Genomic DNA, 21,495 nt, shown 5'->3' on the forward strand with positions numbered 1-21,495 from the left:
AAAAGATCTAAATACATCCAGTCGAAAGTTTACTGGTTGTTTATTACCTTGCCACAGTGTTCCGAGCTACATAGTGCATCCGCTATGTGCGTGTGGTGATCTCAAAATCACAACACTGCGATACACTCGCACAAAAGAAAATTGGCGAATTACCCTTCCTGGTGTTTCGAGACCAGATTTTCAGAAATGAGTTCTGTGACATGGCATAGTGTGTTCTCATCTGGTGTGACTCAGCCGGCTGATACCAGCTCTGGTGTGCTTTGGTTTACTGTTTCCTGGTGCGGTTGGTGTAGCATTCCGGGATGATGATGTCAAAGGAAGGGTGAACCATCCAGAAACAAATTTGTTACCTAACATGTCTTCATAGTGATGCTCAATGTTTGGACATACTATCGTGAGCAAAATTAAGAAACCAATGCAAGTGCATGCTGAAACGTGCCATATTGCATATGGGCATCGGTCTCGACAACAGGATTGCTTCGTCAGGCGGCGCCCACATGCAGTTTGGTAAAATTCGGCAAGAACTCACAGGGGTCTCTCAAATTTGAGCACGGTAGTATGTACGTAGCAGCATGCAAATAAGTATTACATGATTCATGTTCTTGAGAAGCACGAAGAGCAAGTATGTATTGAAAGAACAAAAAAAAAATGCTCACATTTGCCTAAGAGCAACCTTAGCTTTATTAGTAGACAAAAGCAGCGAATGAGTCGCACTGGAGGCCCCTCGCGTCATAGCGTGCATCTTTTCCGAGAAAGTCGAATATCTTTCATTGCCTTGATGGCAGCTTGAATCCATTTGTGTGTAGCGACAGTGCCTGAAGATTAAGGGAGAAAAATTATATTTATTATGATATACACTGCTACAATGATCCCATTGCAAAGACAACTAGCAAATGCTGCTATTTGCATTAGAGGAGGATGGCTAATGTGACAGCACCCATGAATGCCAACACTGAATCAGATCTCTTAGGCCTCAACACTTTTAAAATACCGAGCTTCACAGCACATGGCTGCCAAATACCAACAGCCTTATTTCTAAAGCATGACAGCTGAGCATTCATGAAAATTTGTTAACTCCTGGCTAGTTTTTCTGCTCATGCACTGCCCCATTGGTCTCAGAACCTCGCCATTTAAGCTATTTATACTGTCCCTCACATGAGCTACAAACTATGCCCATCAATTAACCTCTTCTACACAAACCTTCACATGATGACATACCTACAGTGAATTGGTCACTAGCTTCCATCCCATACATTTGTTATTACCCTTTGTTTTGTGCTTCCTAATAAACCACTAACAAATCCTGAGTTGCAATTCTCGAATACACTGACGGAGTGAATATATACTTCTGTGCTAAATCCAGCTAAAACCAGTAATCACCTGTGAGTGCATCCATTTTCACTTGCGTGAGTGTCTTCTGTAGAGCCTTTTCCTTGCCTTCCAATATCCTTCTCCTGAGCAGCTGCCAATGAAGCTGCGCTGTACCACTGCTTCTCTTCACCACACAGTTGTGGTGGCCCGCTTCAGAAATACTGCATCCTTCTGGATTCCGTCCAGAGTTTGTACACAGCCTTTTCAATCTCGAAGCAATAAATGAATGCACCTGCAGGAAACAGAACACAGGAATAAAATTTCTATGCTATAGTCACAGCCAGGAATGAGGCGTTAATTGCGGGTTTAACGTCAAAGCGACTCAGGCTTTGAGGAACACCGCAGTGAAGGGCTCCAGAAATTTTGGCCACCTCGGGTTCTTTAATGTGCACATACATCGCAGAGCACACGGGCCTCTAGATTTTGCCTCCATCGACATTACACCGGCGCGGCCAAGATCGAATTGCATTTGTTGATTGCATAGTGTCATATGGTAATATGCTTTCATGCCTGTTGAAGCATGCAAGTCAGAAATCATGTAGTTGTTTAAAATAAACACAAAACTTACACCCTCACAATGATGGTGTCATGCAATAGTAGTAGGTTCCGATGTAAGAAAGAAGTGAAAACGGTAATTGTGTACTTTGCCTTTTTATAACGTTAACTGCACAAATCATTTAGGAAAATGATTTCATGCTGATGAAAATCACAGATTAGTGTGTGTAATAGCAAATATTCAAAAATAAAAATAGTATGCAACAGTAGGAGCACTGCCTGTATATCACACGAGGCTGGGCTTGCTAAGAGCAATTCTGTAATTCCAGCTTTTCCACATGCCCTTGACACAACACTGAAATGTGCAATACCTAAAAAATTTAAATGTGATAAAGAAGGAAGTGTAACACACACTGACGACTCACTAGTAGACAGAGGAAGTAGAAATAGTAATGCAATAACCAGCACTAAAACGCACTAGCCTTCATAACAAAACATGATGCAATTAGTCACATCAAGATGCAGAGCCATGCCAGACAAGCCAGTTTCTTAGAATGGCAAAAGCACCACTACACTCTAGTATTTCCAAAAAGGTGCGCATGTTACAAGCCAAGTGCTTCTTTATTGCTATGCTATTTTTCACTATGACCATTGCTGCTAAGTGCATGAGAAAAAGAGGGTAACATTTCGCATTTTACCTCTTTGTTGTTTGGTTTGCTTTTCTTTGTACTTGGCTCCTTTCTATTTCTGAGTATATACAGTGCAACCCATATAATGTGGAAAACTGATAATATAAACAGTTGTTAGTGCAGCATGCATTCATGTCTTATATCCTATTCTTTTCAAGTTGTTTAGCCATGCCATCAGGTAGCAAGCCAAAAATCTGAGTCAACCAGGTCGCTACAATCTCCTAGACAAATATATGTGAATTAGAGCAAGTATACTCACCGAAATGGCAAAAATCTTAAGGTTTACAGTTAAATTACTATTAATGCCTTTCATATTTTGCTCCTCAAGTGAAATCAGATGCCTTCGCTGGAAAGGTCTCTGAGGATCAATAACTTTGTGTGGGCTAGTCGGTTAAGCATCGTTGTAAGAGGCAGCGCAAAAGAAACCAGGATGAAAGGGAAGACACATATACCACAGGACGAGCGCTGAACTACCAACTGGTAGTTGGACGAGTGCTGAACTACCAGTTGGTACTTCAGCGCTCGTCCTTTGGTATACGTGTCTTCCCTTTCATCCTGGTTTCTTTTGCGCAGCCTCTTACAATGGGTCTCTGAGGAGTGTCATGTGACACTGGCGTTACAGTAGAAGAATGAAAGTTATCCTACGGCTACAACTGTTTAGGAGGAGTGCTATGTGACACAGGTATTACAGTAGAAGGATAACAAGGCTGTCCTCCTGCTGTAATATCGCCTTAAAATGCTGCTCTGTAGCCCGCCACTTCAAATCCAGAATCAAAGTTGCAGTATTGGATGACGCCTTATTGAGAAGAAACACACATATACTATTTCAAAGGCAAATGCCAACATATGCCGTCAACACTGGTTCAAAGCACACTGGTGCAACACACTGATCTCAACACAGAGTTCTAGAAAAACGCACTTTAGAAAACTCAGTACTTACATGTGTTCTGCAATACACGTTGAACGGGCACAGACAAGGAAGACAGCCCCACAGTTGGACAGCGGAGACATCCTTTTCAGTGACAGCTCTTTTCAGACCACTTCACCATTGGACAGCAGGCACTTCACCTGCATAACATCATAATTTGAATTTCACCTGTGCAATCTATGGAAGATGACGTACCCACAATGACTGTGTTAATGGGTAAGAATTCGTACTGCCAGTTTCACACAAACACAAAGCAAAGTTTAAACAGACAAAAGTTATCTTGCTCACACTTGAATCCACAATAAGCTCTGCACTGTTTAGGGTTCTTCAGAAATAATTAATCTGAAAGGGCTGTTAGAAAAGGCTGCAAAGTGCTCGAGCCTATTTTTGGACTGGTTATTCTTCAACATCTAACAATGATTTTTCTTCACGGTCGCCTGCCACTAAAAGCACTTTACGGCTACACTAATGATCAAACAGGCAGTTTTCTCATTGGGGAAGCCGCATCACTCCTCTATTTACGCGAATACGCGTTCATACAGCCTGTTACTGGATGTGGCTTTTTGAGGCGATTGCAAGGCGATTGCACCGACAGTTCAGCCTTGGAGGACGACGTATTCAGTCTGCCTTTGACTCCAACGCGATTAACCGCCCGCCACAGTGGCCAGTAGCGCGTATCGCTTGGTTTGGTTTGGTTTATTGGGGTTTAACGTCCCGAACTATAAGGGACGCCGTAGTGAAGGGCTCCGGAAATTTCGACCACCTGGGGTCTTTAACGTGCCCTGACATCGCACAGTACACAGGCCTCTAGAATTCGCCTCCATCAAAATTCGGCCGCCGCGGCCGGTATCGAACCCGCGTCTATCGGGTCCGGCAGCCGAGCGCCGCAATCACTGAGCCACCGCGGCGGGTCTGGTGCCGCACAGTCCGCTGCAGCGAACACGACTCGATGTCGTATCGAGCAGAGTATATCAAATGCCGAGCCCTGACGCGTACTCGCGTAGCGCAGTATGCAGCGCCAGAGACCGAATGACGCGCACTATGGGCCACCGAGGCGGGCAGCTATGGGTTAGCTGCGTCGAATGCAGAGCGAACACAGCATACCCCTAGAGCTCGACAGCAGGTTTAATCGTCTCGCATAGGTGTGTTCAAAGCTTACGAAGCCACTTCAAGAAATTGTATCGACGCGTGTACGCGCAGCACATAATGCAACGCTAAACAGGTCAAGTTGCGTGCACTATCGTCAAACCGCTGCGAGCGAATAGCGACGAAAAACATGCGTGCAGGCAGCAGTGCACAACCACGTCGAACAATGATTTTAGCTTATTTTCACGGCGTTCGCGTCGCAACGGATACACTGTGAACACAGACAGGCCAGCTAGTTATAGTGACTCAATTAGAGTGCATTTTGCCACCGCAGAAATAACCGTGCACAATGGCGGCAGCGCCTCATCTCTTCCGTTTCTTCTCGCCTTAGTGCTAGGTGGTTAATTTGCGTGGTGGCAAATTGCGCGCATTCCTGCGCATTATTACAGGTCTTACCTGAAAACGAAGACTCGACGCCTTCCAGTAACCGCTTTCTTCTTTTGTAAGGCGGTTCCGGTAGATAAAAGATGCAGCAGCTTCCATCGGTGAAGTCCAACGTGCTGTCATGACGAAAAGCCAGCAGGGTTCCCGGCGCGGTCGCTTTTTCACGAAGCACACGAAGGGCTGGAAATTGTACTGCCAGCGGTGCCAAAAGCTACGATCACAAGTCAAACCAAACACGAGTTTGAAGCAGCGATTTTGAAATAAATACAACACAAAACATGCCCCAACGACCGAGCGGCGAGCACAAACGGCAGCACGCCGGAACGACCCACGTGGTCGCGTGGTGCCCGGATGTGTTCGTCTTGTCACGTGACCTGCCAGCCTGCGCGCTCGATTTGAACGGCGTTAGCAAGTCCGCGGCGCGGGCGCAAGGTACATATGCTGTATATTGGTTTCTCAATAGGTGTGTTGAATACTGGTCTCACGAGGCATTTCAACAGCCTGTATGCTTATACTCTATGGTCCAATCAAGATGATGCCATTTTATTTCATGTGTTTGCCTCCTTTTTGTTGTAATAGTCTTTAGTTACCCTCGTGTACATACGTGTGAATGCTCCCTTTGTGAGCAAATGTGTACGGCCCCTTATAACCCACACCTGTAAAAATCCCCAATTGGATTGACATCTTCAATCGTAATAAATATCAGGTTTTTCAGGGAAGACTCGAAAATTTTCAAAAATAGGCTTTTTGGGGTAAAAATATGGCTTTTGCGGCACATTATTACCAGTATCGCTGGACACCGGGAAGCCGGTAAATTGTCTTAGGTAGTAAGCTGGTAAACTAATTTCTAACTTTTTAACTATCAGAGATAGGCAATTCGTTGCAATTAGAGATTTGTAGCCGGTCGTTAGTAGTAGCCATATCAGTTTTTAGAATTTCTAAAACGCGATTACACTCGCTGCTGTGGCTCGACAAAATTTGGCTGCATCGTGCGAAAATACATTCGGTTTCGAAAGCATGCAGGCAAAGCAAGCCCTCCAGTGCATGTAACTAGTCGAAAAAGCCAAATTTTGTCGAGCCGCAGCCCCAAGGGTAATCGCGTTTTCCAAATTCTAAAATCTGATATGGCTATTACGACCAGCTACAAATCTCTGATTGCAACTAGGCGCCTAATTAAAAAGTTATTTATTAAAGATTAGTAAACCAGCTTACTGAAGACAATTTACCGGCTTTCTGTTGTCCGCCAACACTGGTGATAGCACAAACCATATTTTTACCCCAAAAAGCCTATTTTTGAAAATTTTTGAAGGTGATTGCTGAAACGCCCGGTATTCAGGTAATGCTGCCTCCGCACCATTATGCTGTCACATTTATGAATCAGTAACTCAAGTGAGCTCTCCCTTACATTGTGCAATTTAATTCCAACCTAAGGATAGTTTCATACCACATTTCTCACTTGGTACCAAAAAAGAATACTGTGTTCAGTTGTACGTTAAATTTTACACTGCGGAGCGACCTCATGAGCAGTGTTTTTCCGAGTCACAACCTACAACCAACTTCAACATCATGACCTCTCCCATAGCAGATATAATATGAATAAAGGCTGTTCAGCTGAAATGGGAATCGTTTGAGCTGTTGTTGCGGTTGGTTCTAAAATTTGTGAGAAATCTGTTGTAAATTTAATTTTTGTTGCTAAAGTTTTAATTCACTTGTAGTCAATTAAATTTATATTGGGTCATATCAGTCAATAACATATTGACTTTTTAATGAGTCGTGAGAAATGGGCTGTAAATGGAATTTTTGTTGCTTGAGTTTTAATTCACTTGAAGTCAATTAAATTTATATTGGGTCATATCAGTCAAGAACTTATTGACTTTTTAATGACATAGTGAGAAATCGATGTAAATTGATTTTTTGTTGCTTGAGTTTTAATTTACTTGTGGTTAATTAAATTTATATTGGGTCATATAAGTCAAGAACTTATTGACTTTTTAATGACATAGTGAGAAATCGATGTAAATTGATTTTTTGTTGCTTGAGTTTTAATTCACTTGTAGTCAATTAAATTTATATTGGGTCATACCAGTCAAGAACATATTGACTTTTTATAGACCAAAGTCATTAGGATTTGAGTATTAATAGACTTTTTATTGACTCAATAAATACTCTATAAACAGTTAATTGCATCTCAATGTTCATTTTTGTAAGGGAGGGGAACTTATCACTCATCCGCCAAGGCAACTGTTTGGTCTAAGACCCTTTTCCCAAGCATTTCACCCTAGAAGAGCCGAGCACCAGGCCAGGGGAAATCTTGTACCCATTAAAGAAACCGGTGGGTACCCGGCGGCACTGGGGATCGAACCCAGCACCTCCCGAAGGCGAGGCGGATGCTCTACCACAAGGCCACGCTTCGGTTCATGGTTCGGAACAATGCACGCCAGGTGAGCAATATATTCGATGTTGGGAACTGTTTCTGCGATTGCTATCAGGCTCCCCGCGTGGAGCAGTAAGAGTATGATATCACATAATACAGGTAGCAGGGAGTCAGTGTACAGTCGTGAGGAAAAGTGGTATACAACACGCAGCCGGCGGCGGAGCGCAGGAAAACTGCACTGGAACGCCATCTAGTGACAGCTCTCTGGGATCGAGACAAACGTGGCAGTGCCCCTTTTTATCGACAAGCATGTCAGATAGCTCGGCTTGATGCGTCGCGCTCTTTCTCGCCTAATCTCTCTGGCGCAACATCAGTCTCACTCCGGAGCAAGCGCCGGCCGTCCGTGGTATCTTGATCGCTGAAAAAAAGAAAAAGGGTGCCACAGGTACGGTTCTGCTGTGGCACCGCTAGGCATTTCACCAAGCGGTAGCGCGACACACCGAAAGGATTCAACTTACATGCCTGCAGATAAGACGGGTCCCCCTTCAGCTGTCGCGACCCCTGTCGCTGTGGCTAGATGGCGTTTCGATGCAGTTTTGCCGAGCTCTGCCACCGGCTGCGTGTTGTATACCACTTTTGCTCACTACTGTACTTTAAGAAGTCGATAGCCGCCATCACGCTGAAGAGTTCATGGCAACGAAGACTGTGTCTGGGCCAACGAGACCCGTAAATTGTTCAGAAGCAGGATCGGCGCCTCCGCAACCAGAAGCAGTCAGCGGAACGTCAAATGATCACGAGGATTCTACTCACTTCGAGGAGCACTATCCATGCTTGACGGATCCCCAAGAATGAAGGCACGATGCGCGTACAGAGATTTCAACGGGGCGCAGTGCTGATGTTACCGATGAAGAACCCCTCCAGGGGTGGAAACAGAGCCACTGTGAGAGGAGAGAGATCGGGCCTAGAGGTAAGGAAGGCAAGCATTAGCAAACTTCCGAAATCTGCGCTGCCAGGCGTCCACTAGCGTGACTCAACAATTCACCCTATCTCTCGTCCACTGACGGATTTCTCGCATTCGTTTCCGAAGTGGAAGGCGGAGATGCCTCTTAACGTTCCTGAGTGATAGGTTGTCGAATGATCGCAATAATCACCGAGAAACGCTTCCACTGAATGCAAGACTGCCTTTAGTGTAAAATCTTGTTCCTTCAAGTGCACTGGCCTCTAGTTTATGCATAATAAAAAAAATGTAGAGTCACAGCCGCGTGGGAGCTCGCGCTTTTCCTTTTGTGTTCAGGGCAGGGGTGCGAACACGAGAACCAAGAAGAGGTAGGTACTGCTTAAGGAAAAGGCACCAGTTTATATAAATTACGTACTGCCTGTAGCAAAAGTTTACAGTCGTCCGTGCCGTTGCTTCTAATGGCGCAGCGGACTGTAAACTGTGGCAACAGACAGTGCATGGGAAAAAAATGAGTTTCTTGCACAAGATAAATGCATGCAGTGTGTTCATCTATAAGTAAAGAGCAAGTAACACCAGAAGTGACTGGTTAAAGATGAAGATTGCACATGTATTTGTGTAAGTTAAATCCATTTCTAATTTTCATTAGGTAGTTAGTTAGTTATATTGATTTTAATGGCGCAAAAGCAACTGAGGCTATGATGCGCCAAACACAAGGTTGGAGTTTTTGTTAAAGGTGAAGCTTTTTGTACCTAGAGTTTGTTTAAAACGGTGGCTTCCGTGAGAAACCTAAAAATACATGAGGTGTCAACCAGTGCACGATCGCCTAAAAGTAACATGGGGTGTAATGGGAGTCTTTCCCTATAAAATGTTGTAAAATATTTCTTTCTTAGTTCTTCTAGTTTGACACATGAAATTAAAATGTGGTTCACTGTGAGTTCGGCACCACACATTTCACAGAGAGGTTTGTTTTGTTTGGTTAGCAGAAAGCTGTGCGTGAGGTGGGTGTGTCCAATGCGGAGCCGACATAAAATAACTTCGGTAAAACGTTCTTGATGCCTACATGATTGCCATTCCCCTAAAATGGGCTTAACAGAATGTAATTTGTTGTTTACGTGCTCTTGCCATGTAGCCTGCCACTTAATTTTGAGTTTACTGTATATAAACTTTAAACAATCCCTGTGCGGTATGTTCACTTGCTTTATTTGGACATTCCGGGCTTGTGCAGCGCATACATCTGCTTTCTCATTACCTACAATTCCAACATGGCTAGGAACCCAGCAGAATTTAATGTTATGCTTTTGTTTTGTGATTTTAACTATATTATGTATGATGTTTCCTATTATAGGTTCAGATGCATTTCTGGAGTGCAGTGCTTTAAGCATACTCAGGGAATCAGTGTAAATGACGCTATTTTTGATATTCTCTCTTACTATTTTTTCTACAGCTACAAAGATGGCATAACACTCAGCAGTAAAAACCGATGCGCATTCTGGTAGTCGCATTATCTGTTTATTTTTTCCTTGGATTACTGCACTTCCAACGTGACTTTCTGTTTTTGAGCCATCGGTATAAAATTCAATGTAGGTGTCATACTTTTCTTGTAGTGCAAAGAATTCCTGTAATATGTACTCATTTGGCGTTTGCTTTTTATCTAAAAGTGTCATTGTGAGGTCACATACTGAAGGCAGGCTGTACCATGGTGGTAAATGTTCATTCCTTTGTGCAATATTCGGTAGGGCATCTAGTACTGTTAGCTCTTCACATTTATATTCAAAGCGCAGTAGTAATGGCCTGATAGAATGTGGTTTGTTGATGAATAATCTTTTAGATGGGCACTTGGTGACAATTGGATGGCAGAGATGTTTCGGAAGAGAACGGTTTTTTTAAGACATATGAGCATGTAAGGGCGATTCTTCGATCCTCAAGAGCGGCTTCATTAGTTTCAACGTAAAGGCTAACTACTGGTGATGTTCTGTATGCTCCAGATTATAGGCGCGAACCAAGATTATTAATGGGGTCTAATCTTTTCAAGTAGGATGCTCGTGCCGAACCATATACTATGCACCCATAGTCCAGCTTGGAGCGCACCAGAGAGCGATATATTTGTAAAAGGCTTGCTCTATCGGACCGCCACCGCTTCCGTGAGAGCACTTTTAAGATATTGAGGGTTTGAGAAGCTTTCTTTTTAAGGTTGTTAATGTGTGGTAGAAATGTGAGTTTCTTGTCGAAAGTTAGGCCTAAAAATTTGTGTTCTTGTTTAATTGGTAGCGCAGTGTGATTCAGGTATAGATTGGGATCGACCTGTAGGCCTCGTCGCAATGAAAAAAGAACAGCTACTGTTGTTTGAGGAGAAAATTTAAACCCGTTTCTGTCTGCCCAAGCACCTAGTTTATTTAGTGTGATTTCTATTTGTCTCTCACAGGTTGATATACTGGAGGACGTGCATGCTATCTGTAGGTCATCTATATAAACTGAATACATTATGGACTTGGGTATTACTTTAGCTAAGGAATTCATTTTTACTATGAAGAGTGTCGTGCTTAGAATGCACCCCTGGGGTACGCCGTTCCCTTGGGTGAAAGTCATGGAGAGAGTTGCTCCTAGGCGGACTCGGAATGTGCGGTTAGTCAGGAAGTCGTTCAAGCAGTTCAACATCCTGCCGCGGATACCTAGCTCTGCTAGGTCACGGAGGATGCCGAACTTCCACGTAGTATCGTAGGCCTTCTCCAAGTCGAAGAGGACCCCAATACAGTGCTGCTTGTGGATGAACGCCTCCCGGGTGGTGTTTTCTAGGCGGACAAGATGATCTGTGGTGCAGCATGTTTTCTTAAACCCACATTGGTGTTTATCTAGTAGTTGCCGAGATTCAAGTACGAAGGTTAGTCTAATGTTTATTACACTTTCGAAAGATTTAGCAATGCAGCTGGTGAGGGCTATTGGTCTGTAACTGCTAGGACTTGGTGGTTTTCCGGGTTTGAGAAAAGGTATTATGACTGCTTTTTTCCACTCGTCAGGTATATTTCCAGTTATCCAGATTTTATTAAAGAATTTTAACAGTGCCTCTACAGCAGCCTCGGAGAGATGTGCAAGCATAGCGTAATGCACGTTGTCTGGTCCTGGTGCTGTCTTTTTTCCAGAAGATAATACTTTATTTAATTCTTGTAGTGTGAGAGGCTGGTTGTAATCCTCATGTACACCTGCTCCTGATGGGAATTTTTGTTTTTCAGCTATTGCTTTGTGTTTCTGAAATGTGTTTGTGTAATTGGATGAGCTTGAGATCTCAGCAAAATGCTCGCCCAATATGTTGGCCTGTTCTTCTAAAGATGTTTGTGTCCCGGGTGCTGTCAAGAGAGGAAGTGTGAAAGGGGTATGGTCACCAGTAAATTTACGAACTTTTTCCCACATTTTCTTTGATGTTGTTGAGCTGTTTATTGAGGAGACATATTTCTGCCAAGAGGTTTTTCTGCATTTCTTCAGACATACCGCGCTCTGGCTTTTGCCTTCTTAAAGGTAAGTTCTCTGCAGTGGGATATCGACGCAGAGCGCTCCAGGCTTTGTTTTGTTGTTTTTTTGCTAATGTGCATTCTTTTGTCCACCACACATTGTGTTTCTTTTCTGCAAGTCCTGTTGTTTGTGGTATAGCGAGTGTTGCGGCCGATATTATGCATTCAGTAAACTTCTCATTAATTTCATCTGTGCTAAGGTCGTCACAAAATTCCTTTTCCAGAGTGGCACTTTTTGTAAAAAGTGACCAGTCGGCGAGCTGAATTTTCCAGCGCCGTGGCCTTGTGGGGATGATTGGAGTGGATGATGAGAGCCTGATGACGGTAGGTAAGTGATCGCTGTCCATGGGGTCATTTAAAACGTCCCATTTAAAATCGTTAAAAAGTAATGGTGATGCGAAAGCTTAATCGAGAGAGCTCATTTTTGCTGAGTTTGGACAGCAATATGTGGCTTTTCCCGTATTTAAAAGACAGATATTATTCGAAAGTATAAAATCTTCGATTGTTTGGCCTCTAGAGTCACAGCGTTCGCTTCCCCAAAACGGACAGTGAGCGTTAAAATCGCTAACTACCAGAAATGGCTCCGGCAGTTCATCGATCAGGCCTTCTAGATCTTGGCATGTTAATGTGATGTGTGGGGGAAGATATACAGAACATATTGTTATGGTTTTGTAGCTGATGACGCTAACCGCAACCGCCTCAAGTTTTGTTTTCAGTTTGATTTCTTGAGCCGGGAGGCCGCTTTGGATGATGATTGCGCCTCCCGAGAGTCTATTTGCATGTTCGCGATCACGCCTAAAAGTTGTATAATGTTTTAAGATATGTGAATGTTGTGGACCAAGATTGGTCTCCTGGAGACATAGAGCTGGAGGCATCACTGACCCTAGAATATGAGTTATATCACTGTAGTTCCTCAACATTCCTCTACAGTTCCATTGAACCACAAATGTCATGTTTGTTTTTTTTTTGGGTGGGAATGGAACGGAAGAAATTTACTATTCTGGGCCCGTTACCGGGGTTCTATCTTTTCTTCGCTCGTGAGAGCCGGTCCGCCGCTGCAAAGCGGGCGGAGTGGTAGTTGTATCCATCACCTCACCAGAGGTGCTGGAGGACCGCGAAGCCGCGGATGTGTTGGTGTCAGGCCTCCCCCGACGGGGGGAAGTCCTGCGGGATGCTGGCCCATGGGCCGGCACTCCCTGGCTTGTAGTTGGCAGAGCAGCCTTGGCTGTCTCTGCCTGGGGCGTTGATGGCACTGCCACAGGCGTGGTGGGAGTGGCCGCGGCAGGTGCCGGAGTGCTGCGTGGTGCACCGCCCCTGCGCGCCACGTCAGCAAAGTTTGGTTTGGCTGTGAAAGAAAATGTATTTGTCAGTGCAAAACGCCTTCTGGCTTCTTTGAATGAAATGTTTTCTTTGGTCTTAATGATGATGATTTCTTTCTCCTTTTTCCAGGACGGACACGCCCTGGAGTACGCAGCGTGGTCGCCTTCGCAGTTAGCGCAGTGTAGAGCTGCGTCGCATTCCTCAGAATGGTGGTCCTTTGACGCGCATTTCGCGCAAGTTTTGCGGCCGCGGCAACTCTGTGAGCCGTGGCCAAACCTCTGACAGTTAAAGCACCTTCGGGGGTTAGGGATGTAGTGCCTTACATTTACTTTAAGATATCCAACGTCGATTGTTTCGGGCAAAGTGCTTGTGTTGAAAGTCAGAACCAGATGTTTGGTATCTATTTCGTTGTTGTCCTTGCGGATCTTTATTCGATATACATCAATGACATTTTGCTCGGAAAGCCCTTCCAGCATTTCTTTCTCGGTAAGGTGTAGAAAATCATTTTCTGACATGACGCCACGGACAGTATTGAGTGATCGATGTGCAGTGATGGAGACAGGTGTGTCCCCAATGTACACTATGTTACAGAGTTTTGTGGTTTGGACATTGTCTCGGCGTTCCAGCAATAAATCGCCACTGGTCATTTTGGATACTTTGTAGCCGGGGCCCAAAGCTTCTGTTAAGCATTTCGATACCATGAAGGGGGATAGAATTCTGGCTTGTTTATCTTGAACTTCACTGTGGACGACATGGAATTTGGCAAATGTTGGTTTCTTTTTAGAAAAAAAGTTCTCTGCTTCGTTCCGCCCTCTCTTGAGAGCGATCAGGTTTTGAAAGGGGGGGACCCATAAAAAATTGATGTTTTTCGGTCATGGTGCCAGCCACCCACCATGGAGCCCAACAAGGGGACGGGACAGGAACTTGCAAGCAAGTCCTGCCCACGCCAGCTGTACCCTTAACTATAACCTAATATGACTCAACTCAGGGTAGTTGGTGACACACGGTTAACCCTCGCCGCCAGGAAGGACAGGAAAAAACGAAGAAGAGAGGAGGATACAGGAAAGTTGTTAGAAAGGAAATAGGAAAGTGAAAGATAGAGGGCCGGACAGGAAAAGGCGACTGCCGATTTCCTCCGGTTGGGTAAGGCCGGAGGTGCGGTCTACAGGAAGCTGGGGCCGAAGTGGTGTGTTGCCTCCGCCGAGGGGCCTTAAGGGTCCAAACGCTCGGCATCGGCTCAACCACCAGGATCCCCTTTTCCCCGGACACGGCAATGCCACGCACTGCTAAGCGCGGATGCTCGGGTCCGTGGTGACGCATTGTTCACCATCATCCCCTTGCGGGGATGTCCCTGCGGATGCTCGGTTAACCCCGTGGTGTCGCCACTCACCAACGTCTGCATGCTGCAAACGCCTCCCTGCGGGGATCTAATTTTCATTAGTTGGATATCTTAAGAATATTACATAATCACAAACGTCATAAAATAAACAGGAGCATAAATACTAGGCACTTCGATATTGCTATGTTAGCCACTTAAGTGCAGAAAGAGTGTACTTTTAAGGTCTGTCACGTCGCCGCAGTGGCTAAGTGGTTATGGCGCCAGACTGCAGAACCAAAGGTGCACTTTCCATACCTGCCTGCACTATGACGTCCCTCATAGCCTGAGTTGCTTTGCGACGTTAAATGCCGGAAAACTCTACTATAATATTTCAACAATTCTGCAGCCAACCTTACACAAGCGGTGACTGCTTTGAGGGTTTATGGGGTTTAACTTCCCGAAGCGACATGGGCTATGAGGGTCCGGGATCAAGAAATGTCGCAGTTCATTCATGTCAAGTAAGACAGGGCAAAAAACGGGAACTTCTTGGGTTAAGTACAATAAAATCTGGTTTAGCATATGTTATATTGAGTATTATAAATTATAGTAAATTGTAACACATAAAAAGGAATCTTGAAAATGACAGTAGAAATCGCATATTATTTCTATAAAACATTTCTAGTTCACGAAAAATAAAAGCATAACAACACTATTTCAATTATTCAGTTCTACTCTGCACCTGAAGCTGATACGTCATCATCTTAATTTTGTGCATCAAGTCGTCGGCCAAGTGACGTGGCAGGCATTGCTGACGAGAATACAAAACCATGCACAACAGCCAGATGTATTTTCTTTGATTTTCCCCCTGCACCACATTTCCGTCGCCTGTATTCCTGTAGACCAAGCATTTTAGAGTCGTGGAAATTGATGAGTCAGTTCACCAAAGTTCTTTGAAAAATTTTTAGCAAAAGATATGGGACAAGGGAAAGCAGCAGGCAAAGCAAAGTCGCACAATTAACATTACTCTCAATGCTTTGGACTGTGGGAACAAAACGTGTGCACTCTCAGCAAGGAACAGACTGTGAGATCTGTTTTTTTTTTCTGCGACATCCTTGGCCTACAGTGCAACACACACTTTTCTACATTATACTAAAGAACTTTTCTTGGTACGCTTGTTTTACCAACTAACCATTCTTACAGAAACTCTGCCCACGTACTGCACCTGCAAGACGAGTATTATTAAGGCACTCTCCTTTTACATGTAATTTACAGCGAAACAAAGCCTACTGCGAAGTAAGTGGCTTACAAGAATGCAAAAACCTACTTGAGAATTTCAAATTTCTTTCACTGTTGTCCCCAGGATTCTCCCTCAATATCACTGCCAGTGGAATGAGGCAGTGGCTCCACAAGCCCCTGCATTGCCTGTGTGGAGCTGCGATGCCAGATATCAAGGATCAGTATGGTTTAGGATTAGGCTTATGGGGTTTAACGTCCCAAAGCGACTCAGGCTATGAGAGACGCCGTAGTTGAGGCCTCTGGAAATTTCGACCACATGGGGTTCTTGAACGTGCACTGATATCGCACAGTACACGGGCCTCTAGAATTTCTCTTCCAAAGAAATTCAACCGCCGCGGCCTGGATCGAACCCGCGTCTTTCGGGTCAGCAGCCGAGCACCATAACTACTGAGCCACCGCGGCGGCCAATAAACCACAATCAATCAGACCTTTGCTATTACGCTTTGAAGATGCATGTTATGAACTAGGAATACTAGATGCTCTACCTGAAATTGTGGCACTAGTTTTCTGTGGCACTAATTTTCCGTTGCGTGCGACTTCACATTAACACAGGTTCGTAAAAAAAAACACATGAACACTTACCACGAAAATACCAGGCCTTGAAAGAGAAATATGCAAACTACATGGAATTTTACACAGATGGCTCCAAAACAACAACACACGTTGTAAGTGCAGTAGTACAAGGCAAAGGGGACAAAATAGTAAGATTGCCAATTTATGTATCAATTTTTACTGCCGAATGTTATGCAGTGTGTATTGCTCTGGACAAAATAGTACATGGGACCATCGAAAAAACTATAATCTACACTGACTCACTCAGCCTACTCACAGCGCTACAGTCAAGAAATGCAGCTGAACCATTAGTAGGCAGCATCATAGAAAACATAAAAAAAAGAAAAAAAAGTCGCTACACAAGGACATATGCTAAGGTTCTGCTGGGTCCCGAGCCATGTCGGTATTGAGGGTAATGAGAGAGCAGACTCAGCAGCAGTACGAGCTCAAAATGGCGAAATAAATGCGATACCTTATAAAGACTTTCTAAAGTTTATATGTAGTAAATTTAAGAATAAATGGCAGAAAGAGTGGGATAATGAACTTAACAAGCTACACTTCATAAAGCCCTCCTTGGGGAAATGGAAGTCATGCACACACCAGCAACGTTTCATTGAAGTAATCTTGTGTCGCCTTCGCATAGGACACACACACTTGACTCACAACTACTTGCTGGCGAAACATGACAAACCAGTTTGTGAAACATGTGGAGAGGAACAAACATTAAACTATATTTTGTCGACATGGTCAAAACTAGAAAAACTAAGAATACATACTTCTTAATTCAGTCCTGCTCTTAAGTGATAATTCAATTGTTAACGCGTCTCATGATTTCAGTTTTCTAAGAGAAACAGGTTGTCTTCAGAAATTTTGAGTTCTTATCCAGTGCCCCGCTTGATTTTACAATACACGTCAGCCAATTTGTCACTCCTGAGAAAAAGGCTGAGGTCTTTATTTTATTGGCTGGGAGCCTCAAGATCCTTGCTCTGCCAAGGATGGTCACAGATGTTACCAACCCCTTTTAAAGCTTTTGCTAGTTAATGCTTTCAAAATTTCCTTCCTTCATCATCACTAAGCAGCAATAAGTAACATTCTAGGCCCTTAACACCAGCGATCGCTTTTCACTTCCGTATAAGATTCTGCAGAAGACTTTCTTCTACACCTTGTGCTTGACGCATGATAGCCTTAGCCGGTTATGCGCCATTAAACTCAACACACAACACAACAGCCATCACTGTGGTTTTAAAAATGGATGCTCTACTACAGATCTTTTAGTTCGTCTCGAAAAGACGGTTCGACAAGCGCTTGTCCCCAAGCAGGAATGTCTTGCTGTATTTTTCGATTTGGAGAGGGCATATGACACGGCCTGGAAGTTCGGGATTCTTCAAGACCTTGCAGAGTTTGGCATCCGAGGCAGAATGTTGAACTGCCTAAGAGTTCTTGACCATCCACTCATTCCATGTGCGCCTAAGTGCAACCCTTCCGAAGAACTTCGTCCCGGAGAATGGGGTGTACCACAGGGGTGTATTTTAAGCACTACACTCTTCGTTGTAAAAATGAACTCTCTTAGTAAAATAATCCCAAGATCCGTTATGTATTCGGTGTATGTAGATGACCTCCAGATAGCCTGCACATCCTCCAACATATTAACGTGCGAAAGACAAATACAGTTAACATTAAATAAACTGGCAACATGGGCGGATGGAAATGGTTTCCGGTTTTCTCTACAGATAACAGTGGCCATTTTTTTCTCGCTCAAACGAGGTTTACAGGCAGATCCCACCCTACACCTGAGCGAAATAAATTTACCCGTAAAAAATGAACATCAGTTTCTAGGCATAACATTTGACAGAAAACTCACTTTCCTGCTTCACATAAACACGTTAAAAAAGAAAGCCTCTCGATCCCTTAACATACTCAAAGTACTCTCCCAAAAACACTGGGGTTCTAATAGGACATGTGTTTTGCAAATTTATCGCCGTGTAGAGAGCTCTTCGCTGGATTATGGTTGCATAGTGTATGGGTCAGCGAGACCATCGTACCTGAAACTACTAGACCCGGTATATAATTTAGGTTTGCTTCTTTCCAGTGGTGCATACAGGACGTCACTTATAAGCAGTCTTTATGTAGAAACAAACGAACCATCACTTGCAGACAGAAGAACGATGCTCCCGTGTGCATATATTTTAAAAATCCGTTCACTACCTTAAAACATATGTCACCAAATATTCACAAAGTGGCCATCAAGAACACTATTTAATAACAATCCACAGACAACTAGGCCACTGCTCTTGCGTTTCGAGGAGATGTGCGAAAACCTCGGCATACTAGACACATTAGCTGGCATTGCTCCAAGACGAGATTCATTACCTGCATGGAACCTTTTTCCTTCAATATGCGATTTCGCTCTTACAAAGTTGCGTAGAAAACACCCCACAGCAGCATATAATACAAGAATTCTTTGCACTCGAGGCAAAATACAGTACTTTTACACCTTTTTATACAGATGGCTCAAAAACAGATGTTTACGTTGGAAGCGCAGTGGTACAGGGGAATTGGAATCAAATAGTAACGCTTCTGCAATCTGCATCAATCGCCAGTGCCGAATGTTATGCCGTCTATGCAGCCACTCAGCAAATAGTAAAGAAAAAGCTCACAAACAGTATTATTTACACAGACTATCTAAGTTTACTTACTGCTCTCCACTCTAGAAGTGCATTCACTCCGTTACTTGGTGACATCATACATAACATAGTAATATCCACAGGTCAAAGACAGAACATTAAACTCTGCTGGGTCCCGAGTCATGTCGGAATAAAAGGAAATCAGAGACCATACTTCTGCGCTGCTCAAGCTCGTGGCAACGAAATAAAGTAAATATGACCTTTATGGATTGCGTGAACTTAATACAGCGTAAAAATAGCAGTAATCTTACAACGGTGAGGTAAATAGCAACCTGCACTTAGTAAAGCCAGTTTTAGGCCAGCGGCAGTCCTGCACCCACAAGGAACGTTTCAAAGAAGTCATTATGTGTCGTCTTCGTATAGGGCACACGCACCTCTCACGCATAATTTCCACTAACAATACAGGCAAAGCCACAATGTGAATTATGTCATGATGAGCTAACAATAAACCATATTTTATTCTCATGCAGAGAACTAGAAAAACTGAGGAAGAAGCATTTTAAAGTTTTTTTTTATAATGAACACATACCATTCCACCCAACTTTGCTCTTAGGTTGACATACACTTGTGGACATTTCACAAGTTTTTAAGTTTTTAAACATAGAAGGTGTTTTAGACAGATTGTAGATGTACTAACTAACCAGTGTTTTACAACAACCACATTTTTTTGAACCACACCTCAGCCACTCTCTCGTCCTGAGAAGAAGGCTGAGGTCTTTATTCCATTCGTCGGGAGCCTCGAGATACTTGCGCCGCCAATTATGGTTGCAAAGGTACCCGAAGTTCTTTAAAGCTTTTACCATAAGTCACTTGTAAATCTTTTCTTACATTTTTACTAGGTTGCACGAAATAACTTTTTAGGCCCATTACGCCCCCGTTGATTTACACTTTTGCATAACAGCCTATATAAAACAATTTTCTATACCCTGACCTTTGCGCATGATAGCCTTAGCCGCTTATGCGCCATTAAACCCAACACAACACGAGCGCACGCCGACTACGGCGGCGCCGACTACGGAACGACACATTGGCTCAGACAAACAAGGCATTTATTGCTACAACAACAATAGCGCCAGCAAGCAACAAAATACGCTGAGGAATCGAGGATGTCCGACTCACCAGCACGGTTACGAGCGAAAGTGCGCCTGCGCCGGGGCACGAGCGTAACTCTGAGGCCGGACAAGACGGCTGGCGGGAGGATGTTCCCACCACGAAGCCGCCCGCCGGCGAAGAGTCGAGCCTCGCGCCGTACTTCCGCGCGCTTCCCCGGTCCCGAGCAGAAGAGGCCCATCTCCCCCGCGCTCGCTCAGCAAACACGCCATCCGTGGCGCTCGTGTCGCTGCGACGCCAGCGCATTCACCTGTTAGTTAAAGCAACACAACTAAGGAGAGTCCATTGCGGGGAAGCGAATCACCGGGGACGAGTTTAGGATGCACTGCGGGGAAGCGAACCACAGGGGACGAGTAAAGCGGGTACATGTGACAGTATTTCTGGCAAAACGTTGTCAATGCCAAAGCATGTAGCGCACATCTGTCACTACCGCCACGTAGCTTAAAGCACGATTGAGGTGTCTACTCTTCCAATAGGGTAGTTATGCGCCTTCCCTCTGGTCCAGGTATCCATCGTGATGTGTGAAAGATACTGCGTATTTCCTTTCCACAAAAAAAAGCCCAAGACACTTTGGAAATTCTAAAGTGTGCTTGGCGAAAGCCTTATGGTCTACTCACTGCTGCTTCTCCGAACCGCTTGGCGCGGAATCACTGGGCCACTTCGAAGCCATGCGTCTGACTCACTCGACTGTAACGAGACGTCTGGCGAAGAAGCGGCGGTGTAGCTGCCACCGCCGACGCGCGCGCGCGCGCGCTCACGGTTGCTATGCACAGCAGCTCCCCCCCCCCCCATTGCCAAGCCAGTTGCTAAGGGGGGGGGGGGAGTCGCGCTTTTACTTTGTCCTTTCCAAGCCCCAGCTTTATTGCTTTCGCAGCTTAAAGTGTGTCCACCGCTGGTTACTAAGGACAACGGCGACGGAAACAGCAACGGCGACACCGCGAAACGCAGAAACGGGTGCCTATGATCTGCGCTCTAAAAAGTTTACATCAACATAGGCACATAACTTCAAGAAGCGCCTTCATGGGTGAATAGGAAATGCCAAGTGCTTAAACCACGTCACCTCCGAGTGCGCGCGTACTATGCCTTTTTCAGGGCGTACGTATTGCAACCGGCGATCCGTGGCAGACACCTGAATCAAGCACAAATCCGTCTCGGCCAACTAGAGCTCAGAATTTGAGTCAAAATCGCTCGTTGAAGTACGCCTTTCGGTTCGTGTAGCAGGAAAACGTGCTTCTGATCGCTGATTGAAAAACGCCTCAGATCTCACATGCGGTTATTGTGACATGGCTCAAGTTAACGTCATGAACACTTTTAGGGGGTCAGTGGGGTGTGAGCTGGATTGCCGTCAAAAATAAATAAAGTGGTCA

At 44.5% G+C, this 21,495-nt stretch overlaps 1 long non-coding RNA gene and 1 pseudogene across 1 annotated transcript; both read right to left on the reverse strand.

Annotated features, from left to right (window-relative positions):
* Window positions 1-657: 657 nt before the first annotated feature.
* On the reverse strand, window positions 658-3,614 carry LOC149344515 (uncharacterized). Its single transcript, XR_016283206.1, has 3 exons — window positions 3,496-3,614; window positions 1,381-1,603; window positions 658-815 (listed from the first exon to the last, which is right to left on the reverse strand). It is a non-coding gene; the product is annotated as an uncharacterized LOC149344515 (long non-coding RNA).
* Window positions 3,615-12,752: 9,138 nt separating this feature from the next.
* Window positions 12,753-14,020, reverse strand: LOC149344516 (uncharacterized; annotated as a pseudogene).
* Window positions 14,021-21,495: the final 7,475 nt, after the last annotated feature.

The sequence above is a fragment of the Amblyomma mixtum genome, chromosome 5 (assembly GCF_055824585.1).
Source record: "Amblyomma mixtum isolate Tamu chromosome 5, ASM5582458v1, whole genome shotgun sequence".
NCBI classification, from domain to species: domain Eukaryota; kingdom Metazoa; phylum Arthropoda; class Arachnida; order Ixodida; family Ixodidae; genus Amblyomma; species Amblyomma mixtum.